The 11754-nt window shown below is 38.8% G+C and overlaps 1 pseudogene; it reads left to right on the forward strand.

Annotated features, from left to right (window-relative positions):
* Positions 1 to 8917: 8917 nt before the first annotated feature.
* LOC122793865 lies at positions 8918 to 9003 on the forward strand (annotated as a pseudogene).
* The last annotated feature ends 2751 nt before the right edge of the window (positions 9004 to 11754 follow it).

The raw sequence follows: 11754 nt of genomic DNA on the forward strand, positions 1-11754 counted from the left end.
TAAAATCATAACTATGTCGCAGATGAAATACACAATTCCTCCACTCCTTCACCAATAAAGCATACCAAATACAAATGGAGAACACCGACTACTGCTGCAAGTTGGAATTTTTTTAATTCTGGTACCTCGGCCTTCGCCTTCTCCTGGAATACATTTTACATAATGCTCCACCCATTTTTATACAAATCTTTTAATTAAATAATTGATACACCATCCCCCAATTAAATAGTTACAATCATTTCTTTACTATTTTAAAGAAACAAATTTGGCATTTCTTAAACACAACTATACAACATGTTAACTGGAGAATAAATAACATTCATTTCATAAATACTTCTAATAATATGTACATAAATATTATCACTAATAATATGTATACCTATTATTCAATTAATGTTACCCTTGCAAGCAGTCCTTTTCCTAAGTGTTAGAAAATATTAGGAAATATGTGAAAAAATTAGTGTTGGAAAATATATGAGAAAATCCATGAAAATAGTCATGAATGAATTCACGAAAATAGTCATGAAAAAATTATATGGAAAGAAACACACTACATCTCCATATTCATTCCATTTGGAAACATAGTTTTTAAATTTAGAATGAACCTTGACTCCATCAAAAGTAATTTTTCACGAAAAATGGCCTCATTACCATATACATTAGGTCTACCTAAAACACTGAAGACAAAACCATCTGGGACCCCCCCATGATTGTCAACAAAATGTTTTCCCACTGGGCTCTCTAGCCTCTTGTGCCTTATATCTCCTAGGTGTTCCATGTTGGAACACCTAGGAGATATAAGGCACAAGAGGCTAGAGAGCCCAGTGGGAAAACATTTTGTTGACAATCATGGGGGGGTCCCAGATGGTTTTGTCTTCAGTGTTTTAGGTAGACCTAATGTATATGGTAATGAGGCCATTTTTCGTGAAAAATTACTTTTGATGGAGTCAAGGTTCATTCTAAATTTAAAAACTATGTTTCCAAATGGAATGAATATGGAGGTGTAGTGTGTTTCTTTCCATATAATTTTTTCATGACTATTTTCGTGAATTCATTCATGACTATTTTCATGGATTTTCTCATATATTTTCCAACACTAATTTTTTCACATATTTCCTAATATTTTCTAACACTTAGGAAAAGGGACTGCTTGCAAGGGTAACATTAATTGAATAATAGGTATACATATTATTAGTGATAATATTTATGTACATATTATTAGAAGTATTTATGAAATGAATGTTATTTATTCTCCAGTTAACATGTTGTATAGTTGTGTTTAAGAAATGCCAAATTTGTTTCTTTAAAATAGTAAAGAAATGATTGTAACTATTTAATTGGGGGATGGTGTATCAATTATTTAATTAAAAGATTTGTATAAAAATGGGTGGAGCATTATGTAAAATGTATTCCAGGAGAAGGCGAAGGCCGAGGTACCAGAATTAAAAAAATTCCAACTTGCAGCAGTAGTCGGTGTTCTCCATTTGTATTTGCTATGTCGCAGATGACCAAGTTTAAATGGATAAAATTATAACTATGTCGCAGACGACCAAGTTTAAATGGATAAAATCATAACTATGTCACAGATGACCAAGTTTAAATGGATAAAATCATAACTATGTCACAGATGACCAAGTTTAAATGGATAAAATCATAACTATGTCGCAGATGACCAAGTTTAAATGGATAAAATCATATCTATGTCACAGATGACCAAGTTTAAATGGATAAAATCATAACTATGTAGCAGACAACCAAGTTTAAATGGATAAAATCATAACTATGTCGCAGAAGACCAAGTTTAAATGGATAAAATCATAACTATGTTACAGTTGACCAAGTTTAAATGGATAAAATCATAACTATGTCGCACACGACCACGTTTAAATGGATAAAATCATAATTATGTCACAGACGGCTAAGTTTAAATGGATAAAATCATAACTATGTTACAGTTGACTACGTTTAAATGGATAAAATCATAACTATGTCGCAGACGACCAAGTTTAAATGGATAAAATCATAACTATGTAGTAGGCGACCATGTTTAAATGGATAAAATCATAACTATGTCACGGACGACCAAGTTTAAATGGATAAAATCATAACTATGTTACAGTTGACCAATTTTAAATGGATAAAATCATAACTATGTCACAGATGACCAAGTTTAAATAACATTTCAGTGCTGGAAAAGACAAGTAGAGGGATAAGTTGCTTGTGCTAGTTTACCTATCCTTGGGAGAGAAGTGCTAGTCTAGATGGTTTGTTTTGTACATGCCAAAGGAGGCTTGCAGGCCACAACTGGCAACTTGGATTTAGTTTAGCAAGTTTGGCAGTGGATGTCTTTAGCATATGTGAGGATCACTCACACACAAGGAGGAAGTAGTAGTCTCCACAAAGATGTAGGTACTCATGTCATTAGGCAGGAGCACATAATTAGATGTCACTGAGGGTACAAACTCTCTTTATGAAGGTTCCTTATAGTCAAGCTCTTATGGCACCCCAAGTGATGGAATTAATAGACTTGCAAGAAGGAAGGGCTGACAGCAGCCATGGAGGGAAACATTCATCATTCATTTTCTGCAAATGCAAGCAGTAATTAAAATGAACTCAGTACCAAACTTTTTGTTTAGTCTTCATTCATTTTTCTTTCTACTAGTTACCTTTTGGTAAAACAAGCAGAGTAAACATCTAGTTACATTTCTTTTGTGCTGTAACACATTAAGGTATGCATTCATCATCATTCCCTTTACCTGGGAAAGGGACGCTTGGTCTCTTTATTATTAATTTACTCCTTTATGTGTCAGCCTTGTAAAATCTGTTTTACTGACTAGATTTCTCTTATGACTCTCCAGTGAAACATATTCTAGCCCAACAAATTATTATGAAAGATGAAGGGTAGATGTCATTCAATATAAGAGACATACTTACCAGAGTAATTATAAAAAACAGTTCATTGCCCTTCCTTGATATTCATAAGCACATGATTTGTACTATTCACTTTAAAAGTCCTCACTCCTCCACTGCTTTATGTAAATCATTTTTTGGGCTGCACTGCATCTCATCGTCAGCTGCTCAGTATTCCCATGTCAACATCCTCCTTGTTTGGGCCTCCTCCATTGTTTGGTCACCTTGACAGGGTTGGAAGAGATCAGGGAATGTTTAGAGGCAGAGTTGAACCTCTTTGTTTGGTACTGCCTTCTGGGTGGGGCTGTCTTTGTGGATTGGGAAAAGGATTGGGGAAATTATAGTAGGAGTAGGGGGCAGAAGATAAATCACCTGCAGTGTCACATTACCTGCACACAGTTTTTTTTTCTTATGTGGTCTTAGCACCTCATGCATGGTCAGTAAGCAGTGTTCAGGTGGGAAATTCATGGCTGCATCCATCATGACAGTGTCTTGCTTCCACGAATGACATAATCCCGTCATGTCCCCACTTCATGAAGCAAGTTCAGTCTGCATTTTTCCCTAGGGAAGACAGTGTGATTGTGTGCCCCAGGGTCATGACCATCCCCACCCTGTGCGTGTGTGTGTGTGTGTGTGTGTGTGTGTGTGTGTGTGTGTGTGTGTGTGTGTGTGTGAGAGAGAGACGTGGATACAGTCCCTTCAGTCTTCTACCCCCTAAGCCAATTCCAATAAGCATTCAAGCACCTAAATGAACTCCACCTGAGTAGTAGGCACAGGTATACCTGTCAAAGAGTAATGCATGTGTTCTATGGTAAGAAGACAGAAATTTTCTGCAGAGTAGAAGGGCAAAAGCTCACTTGGTCTTGCTTTTTAGTATGACTACAGACCATGAAAGTGGGGCCTCATGATCTTTCTGGCATTTTTGGATTTTAAGCAGGAAGTATTAGAAGTATTAGAAAAAATACCCCAGGGTTTACTGGCTTGTGGCAGTCAAGCATTCATAGTGATGTCGTTTTTTGATCCTTTCATGTCAGCTCTTTCTATTATCATGAAGCTGAATTCACGAAACATTGGATTGTTCACCCACTAATAGACAATGTAAACTGGGCGTAGGCCGTCATGACACCGGTGCTAAGCTCTACCCACTATTAAAAGTTGGCTATACCTATTCATAGGGTTATAGGTTTATATGGTAATGCTAGTCTGTTGATCCACGGGACAAGTCATGACCTAGCCATAGAATCCCACATTGAAATTACCAAGACATAGAATATTACTGCACCCAAGAAACAAAGCACTTATACCTAATTTTGACTCCCCTTCCCATAAGGCCTTGAGAGGATTAGACTGAGGGTATGCTTATGATTGCCCAACCAGTTATCCAGATTACATTTGAAAAGGGTCATGGAGCTACTATGCTTTATATCCAAGGGAGTCTGTTCCATAAAAGAGATATTCTCTGGGATAAATATCTACCATGCCAGCAGGTCCAACTTATGTCATAGCAAAAGTTTAGATATCTTGAGTGGGTGGATACATTGTTATTAGTTTTGCAGATGTGTAAGAGGTTACATAGGCATGGATCTTTTGAAGCTCTGTAGGCAAGGCAGAGGTCCCCTCCCAAGAGATGCCAAGAAATAGGTAAGAGTGTAAGAGCTTTAAGGTGGTTAGGAGCTCAAGGAGGACATGCCCTTGAATGTTTTAGTAAAAAAGTGCTGTGGTCTGTCAAGCTGTTTCATATACCTAGATAATTGCATACCAAAGTTGGCATTATGTTCAATTATTGGCTTAATAAGGGATAAGTAAAGGGGGATAATAACTTCCTTGGATATAGAAGATATGCCCTTGGTGATTAGACTGACTATATAAAAAGATTCCCTAATGAAAGTGATTTCACTGTGGTCAAAGGATAGTTAATTATCTATGAAAGTTCCGACGTCGCTAATGACAAGTCAACTTTTTTGGGGGGATGGGTTGCAACCTATGTGTTAGTAGCAAAGGTGCTCAGATTTGCTAAAAGACACTACAAAGACACAACACTACATTTTCATCAGTTAATTTGAGGCTGTGGTGTATGCACCACTTGTTAGTGCATGTTTGGCCCTCTTGAAAAACTCTGAGGTCAGTAGGGATATTTATGGCAGCCCTGAGTTTGTAGTCATCAGTATTAATCCCTATTGGAAAGATGCAGGGACAGACAAACTTCTTAGAATAATGGAATAAAGGTTTTAGGTTTCGGCCTAGCTGTTTTGATTATAAATCTTGCAATTAATTCATAAATTAAAGAAAAAAACAGCAAATTACACAGTTGTAAAGAGCTAAAATACCTGCAATAATTCCCCCACTTGCAGTGGGCCCTAGCCAGTGGCTCTACTTCCTGCTTCAAATCAGCCCATTTATTCAAGGGGTGTGGAAGTCAGACATCCAAAAGCAAGAAGACAGCCCTATAACACATTCTTTTCTTCCTGCCTTGAACCCCCTATTGGCTCACCTGTTTCCCCAGTAATGAAAGTTGGGTGATAATAAATGAGCCAGATTTGATTCCTGTAGAAAGGCCAACTCCTCCACCCTAGCTGGCTTGCAGGCTTGCCATAGCTGCCTGAGCAATGTATGTCTCCTGTTTTCCCTGGCTCAACAGGGAGGTACATGCCTCATGCAACTCAAAACAACACATCAGCAGGTGTGTAGTACATCCTCCCACCACTAGTTGTCACCAGTGATATGGGACTCGAAGCCTTCCTCACCCCATGATGACCTCATCCTCCATGCCAGTTCCACAGATAACTGTGCTGTTAATTAAACAAATGTCACCTGGGGTAGCAATCATGTGTTTTTTTTTTCTTTTCTCTGTGCTGCTATGACAGTCAGTTAATATAATTTTAGTATAGATTAAAACTCAGAAAAGTACTTACAGTTCAAATATACATGCATCCATTGCTAACAAGTATTAAAGTGATTTTGAAAAGGATAGCCAGCCCAAATTTTGGAAATTCATTGTAAATAACTATTGTGAGGAAAAACAGACATAAGGATAAAACCCCTTATTTTTATATCTTCTCATACAGCATCTTCTTCTCCTCTCTTGTAGAATTTTGGAAGTTCTTATACAGTACATCTTAATGACCAAAAAAGTAATTGACAATATTCCTAATGGCTGGAGTTACATATTTTTGAGTGCTTATAACTGAAGAATTACTGCCTACAAAATCAACCCTAATTTTGGACATTGTGGTCAAATAATATAGATATATGTAAAGTAAATGATATTTTTGTAATATCCACATTCTAGCATGTATTGGTAGTAATCACATTTATTGTGTCTTGCTGGAAAGAGCAATGACATTTTATTACCAGGATATGAAATGTTTTATATGTTTCAGTCAAACACAAAATGGTAAAATGCATGTTTTATAACTATGCAACTGTGGATTATCAATACCTGCCTAAATCAGTTAGACAAAGTTTCAGAAATACAGATGGAACTTGAAAGAAATCTATAAAGAAAAATGCAGCTTTCTGTGAATGTGTCTTGAATCTTAAAAATGTATAAGTCAAAGTATTCACTTTGTAGGCAGCTTTTCTAAGTAGTTGTTGTCCTATTAATCTGTGTTATACATTATTTAAATATCTTTGTTTTATGAAATTTTGTTGCAATTGCTTTAATTGACTGAGTGCATGTTTTTTCTGTATTCCTTTTTTCCCATATTCCTTCCACTTAGTTGTCAATATAGTTAAATAATTAATTTTTCTAGCTGAGCTGCTTATCCGTCAGCTTCCATAATTCATTCTAGTCTTTTTTTTCTTAATTTGCTGCTTCTCCCGCCTATGACTTCCTGCATCTCTTCTCCTGCCTTCCTTCTGCTGGCCTCAGTCCATATCCCTTGTTCTATTGTTATTGCCACTGTCTTTCTTAGAAAACAGAACAGGAAAAAAGGCAAAGCATTACAAAAATGACAGCAGATTCTAACTGCTGCTGTTTATTAAAATATGCTATTTTTACTGTGTAAACAAAATTCTGTACTATATGGGGAATGCATCCCTCATTTTCCACTGAATACATTCTAATCCCAAGGCTACAGAATCTCAGACTAATGAGATATTTGATTTCCATTGAGGAGTGCTGTTTGATATATTCACTATACATTCCATGCCAAAATATCTCTCATATCCAGATTCAAACCGGACTCTTCTCTGTCTCTCTGCATATTATCCCTTCTCTTATCTCTATTTTTTCCTCCCCTTCATTTGACTATCAGCTCCTTCCAGCTTATTTCCTTAGAAACAACTTAGCCTCACCAGGATTCAGCCTTGGACTGGCGAGGAAATCATGAATGATGGTGCAAGATGACAGGAACTCCATTTCCATTATTGCAGTCCTGACAGCTCCATGATCACTTTCCTCAGGAGGGGTTTGTGCTCTTTTATGCATGCACACCCTTCTGTGTAAGACACCCACCACTCATGCAGCACTGATCTAGCCAGGCCTGTATGTTACATATAGCACTGGGCCTTTAGGGTGCTTTCCTTCCACTAGGATGAGCAAGCTGATATAGGCCTTTTGCTCTCACCCCCCCCCCCGCCCTCTACAGCACCCATGTTGCTATTCAAACACAAGTCTTTATTCCTCTGCATAATGGGCACTTTTCTCCTCTCCACTCTTCTCTTTTGGTCCATCATATTCAAACCTGGTGTGGTTAAGAGCCAGAATTAGATCATGGTCAAAAGGGTCCTGGGCAGGGTAATGGATCAGCCCCCCCCCCCCCGGCAACAACCTCCATAGCCATTCTAGTGTCCCATTACTTGGTTATCTCAACCCCCAGTTACCATAAACGCTGTTTAAACCTGTTAGTGTGCATACTATCGTCTTCTTTACTTATACACCGATTGAAGATATTTAAAAGTTTTTTTTTTCATATTTTATACTAAAAACACTAATAGCCATTCGCTAAACAAAACAGTACAGTCTCACAATGAAAACAGACTAAGCATGAACAGTAAACTTCTCGGCCCTTGAAACTCACCTTCATTGAAATGGCATTGAAACCCACATTCAAAGAAAATACATCTGGCCAGTGGTGGACTAAATTTACCTTTGGGCTGTTTTCAAACCATAGGCCCCTTGTACACATTTGTTGGACCATGCATACATGCATGTGTTCTTTGATGCACCATCCTGATTGTATTAAATTATATTCCTTGCATAATACAGCACCACGTTTTACAGTGTGTTTTAAATTTGTTAGTATAAATGTTTTCAGTAAGCAAAGAAACAAAAAGAATGAGCTAATACTGACAAAACTACCCATTATAGAACATATCGACAACAAAACGCCACTCAAACTTCTGTCATTACAATCTACCTGTATCAGTCAATATACACAATCTCTGCAGAAGTACAAGTCATCTGAATAATTCCACATTAAACAGATCTATAACTAATGAAGAGGTTGCTGCTGGCAAATGTAGTTTGGGTACAGATGTATTTGTCCAAGGGTCCTCAAGGTAGTAAGTTAAGGCTGGGAATAAATAAAGAGGGGAACAGATTAGAAATAGGAGTCAAGTCAGAGTATATGAATAAAGAGCTTGCAGGATGGGGAGACAAGGGTTAAGGCATGGAACAAGCAGGCAGGAAGTGAGATCAATAAAGGTTGGGTTGTTTAGGTTAAAGGACAGAGAGTTATGTTAGCTCAGCCTTTTTGGTGTGGAATTTTCAGTTATTCAACATTTTCCCACACCCAAGTGACCAAGTGATAGGCCAAAGTTTAAGTGAAAGGAGGTAATATTTTGTAAGATTGGTGAGGAGGTGAGAGTGGATTTTTATTTTTCTCTGGTGGGGGGGGGGGGTATGTGCATAATAAGACACATATTCTTCTAGTACCCTTATAACTGTTTCATAAAAAAATAAAAAAATAAAAAGATAATGTAGATGTGGTTAGGTGTGCTCCATGTGCTAGGGTACTGCACCTATCCTTGCCAAGGTTTGTCACCATACTTGGTGTCGGCCAGTGGTTGAAAGAGGTCCTTGTGGCCTTTACAACACATATAGTGTTAGGGCATTGCCATTTACTTTGTGGCATCTAACTACCAATTTTAAAAGTTGCCATTCCAAGTCCCAGATTAGGGGCATTCCCTCGGGATCTAATAAGTCGGGGAGGTTTGCTGGTCGTACGGTTTCCCCTTTGGAAGAAGCAGTGTCTCATTGCTTCTCTTGTTTGGTGTTGCTTGTGGTTGGATTGCTGGAGCACCCCTAGGTGACTGGCAGTGATAAAAATAATAATAATAATAACAGAAAGGTGGGGTTGGTGGAAGCCCCCCATTGTCACCTTAGGTTCTAGGCATTCTCAGTGGTGGGGGGGGGGGCTGGCAGTTCAATGGGTGCCAAAGCAGAGCTGACTGGAGGGGTGGAGGTTGATTCCCCTCTCTGTTACTATCTTCTACACTTACAAAATCTGTAGGCAGAATTTGTAAATATCCTTCCTAACTTGGGTCCATATATTATGTATGAACTGCACTAATATAAATAGACACCAGTTTCTGCTTTGCATGTGATTAATAACCAGCTAATTGTTTTAACTGCATGAATGTAGCTGGTTAAATTAACAGTTGCTCATATGCACTGAGAAAACTTTGTGTGTGACCAGGGCATGCAGCCCCCATGCTTGTGCACAAGGTCTGAAGGCGCAGATAACAGGAGGGAGAACTGAACTACATTTGATGTAAGACATTTTATGATCAAACAGGGATAATTCTGCAAGCTACAAGCAGGCTATTGCAACTGACTGGAAGAAGAATGAAATTGTATGTAAGGGCAGCTAGTCTAGGATGGAACAGTATTGACAGACCATGCGTGTATGTATGCATGTGCGTGTGTGAGATACCTCTCAAATGTCCCTGATTTTGACACAAATTTTAGGTCTGTCCCTCTTCATCCCTCTTAAAACTGTTGGGGAAAGGTGGTGAATTGCACTTAGTAAATAATGGTAGTGACTAGAATTATAGACCTCTATTAGTTCAGAAAATGTAAATGAATTCACATTCTCTTATTCTGTTAACGTCTCAAGTTAATAGTTTTAACATTTTAAAAGTGTCTTGACTGTCCTTGACTATTCACGGATTTGTCTCTGATTCAGGGACTGCACAGGAACTGTTGAGTTTTGTCCCTGATTGGTCTGTTTGGGTATGTGTACGTGTTAGGAAGGAGATGATTTTACAATACTGTCAGAGTGACTAAGAAAGCATTCAGTCTTTCTGTTCATTCTATTCCCTGTGGTGAATTGCATGTGGTGGACTCTGATTGATGGGAGCCATGATCTGCTTTTGGCTTGGTGGATGTATGGTTATCTCAGCTGGTGATGGAAACTGTGATGCTCTGCGAAGTGGAGTGGGAATGGGCTTCTATTTGGCAGGGTGGGGACTCCATACTTTTCATGGGGAGGTGTATTTTGTCCTGCTTGGGCTCCTGTTTGCAATGACAAGGATGGGGGAAAGAGGATGTTCTTGGTGAGTGCAATGAATTGTTTTGTATGGAGGACATGGGCTATAGTGGTAATTTTTCCCACTTCAGTGAGGTTTTATTGATGTATGTTCTCACTTCTTTTAGTTAATGTTTCATTTGAGTGGTAGGTTTTAGAATTCTTGTTCTTGATTAAATCTGGGTGGGGGAGTGATATATAAATAGCAAGGGTGGGGGGTATTGGGGGAAACAGCAGGGGTAGGAGTAGGCTTTACTAATGGTTCTGTTTTTATGTTACAGATGGCAGTCATATCATTGAAGGAGCGATGGGCACAAATCGCAGCACAAGCAGAAGAGCTCTTTAAAGAAGCTGAAGATTCATCAAATGCAGAGCCGTCAATCCCAGCTAGGGATGCACGAGGTAAGAATCAAGGATGCAGAAAGCAGAAGGAGGTGGAGCAGCAGTCGGAAGCAGCAGGAGAAAAACATGAAGAGAGAGAGCAACACCAGTCCTGGAGGGTATCCAACCTACAGATAGCCAGACCCAAGCAGATAATAATAACAATGTTCTACGTCTGTTAAATCACAATGTGGGATTACAGTGGGTAGGCGAGTTGTTGCTGAATGTACAGGAGCAGGACCATCATAATTTCTGAGACTTTATGAACTTTGAGGAGCAAGTACAGAAGGTTATGAGTCAGGTAGGTTTGCAGGGAGGAAGTGAAGGTGCAGGTGGCATGGCAGACTTATTAACAGCTTTTGCAGCAGCTAGGCACCAGCTGCCAACAACAGAGATTGGTAATGAGGAAGTAGGCATGTGGCCAGCTGAATGACTGGCCACACAGTCCTTTTTGGCAAGATGTTTGGGGTATTCATAACTCTGCACATAACCATGAGTGTGAAGGAGAAGATCTGGAGGGGTGATTATGTTGAACTCTTTATAACATTGTCTTATAGATTCCTCTTTCCCTCCCTCAGATAACTTAAGCAAATCACCAAGCCAGTGTTACAATTACTTTTGTATTTTAATTCTCCCATGCATGAGTTTAGCTTTGGCAACAATAAACAGAAAAAGAAAGGATAAGTTCAGAGCATGGACATGGGACAATTAGACTTTGGACATCATGTATTATATTGTGGTGATTTGGAAAAGGATAGTTTGCAGGCATTACTGCTGCTGGTGATGTATTTTTTGACAATTAAGGTGGCACAATGTTTAAGGTCAGGTAAGGCATGGCTGTGGTATGACCAACATTTCAGGAAAAGGGAGGCAGTTGACCAGACCCTGCATTGGGAGGTCAGGCACATTGACATCTGGCTAGACACTATGAAAGACACGGCCGGTGGACAGCCACATTTTGAGAAGGAAGTGGGGGACCAGACAGGGAAAT

The sequence above is a fragment of the Protopterus annectens genome, chromosome 2.part0 (assembly GCF_019279795.1).
Source record: "Protopterus annectens isolate FY-2018-M chromosome 2.part0, PAN1.0, whole genome shotgun sequence".
NCBI lineage: Eukaryota > Metazoa > Chordata > Ceratodontiformes > Protopteridae > Protopterus > Protopterus annectens.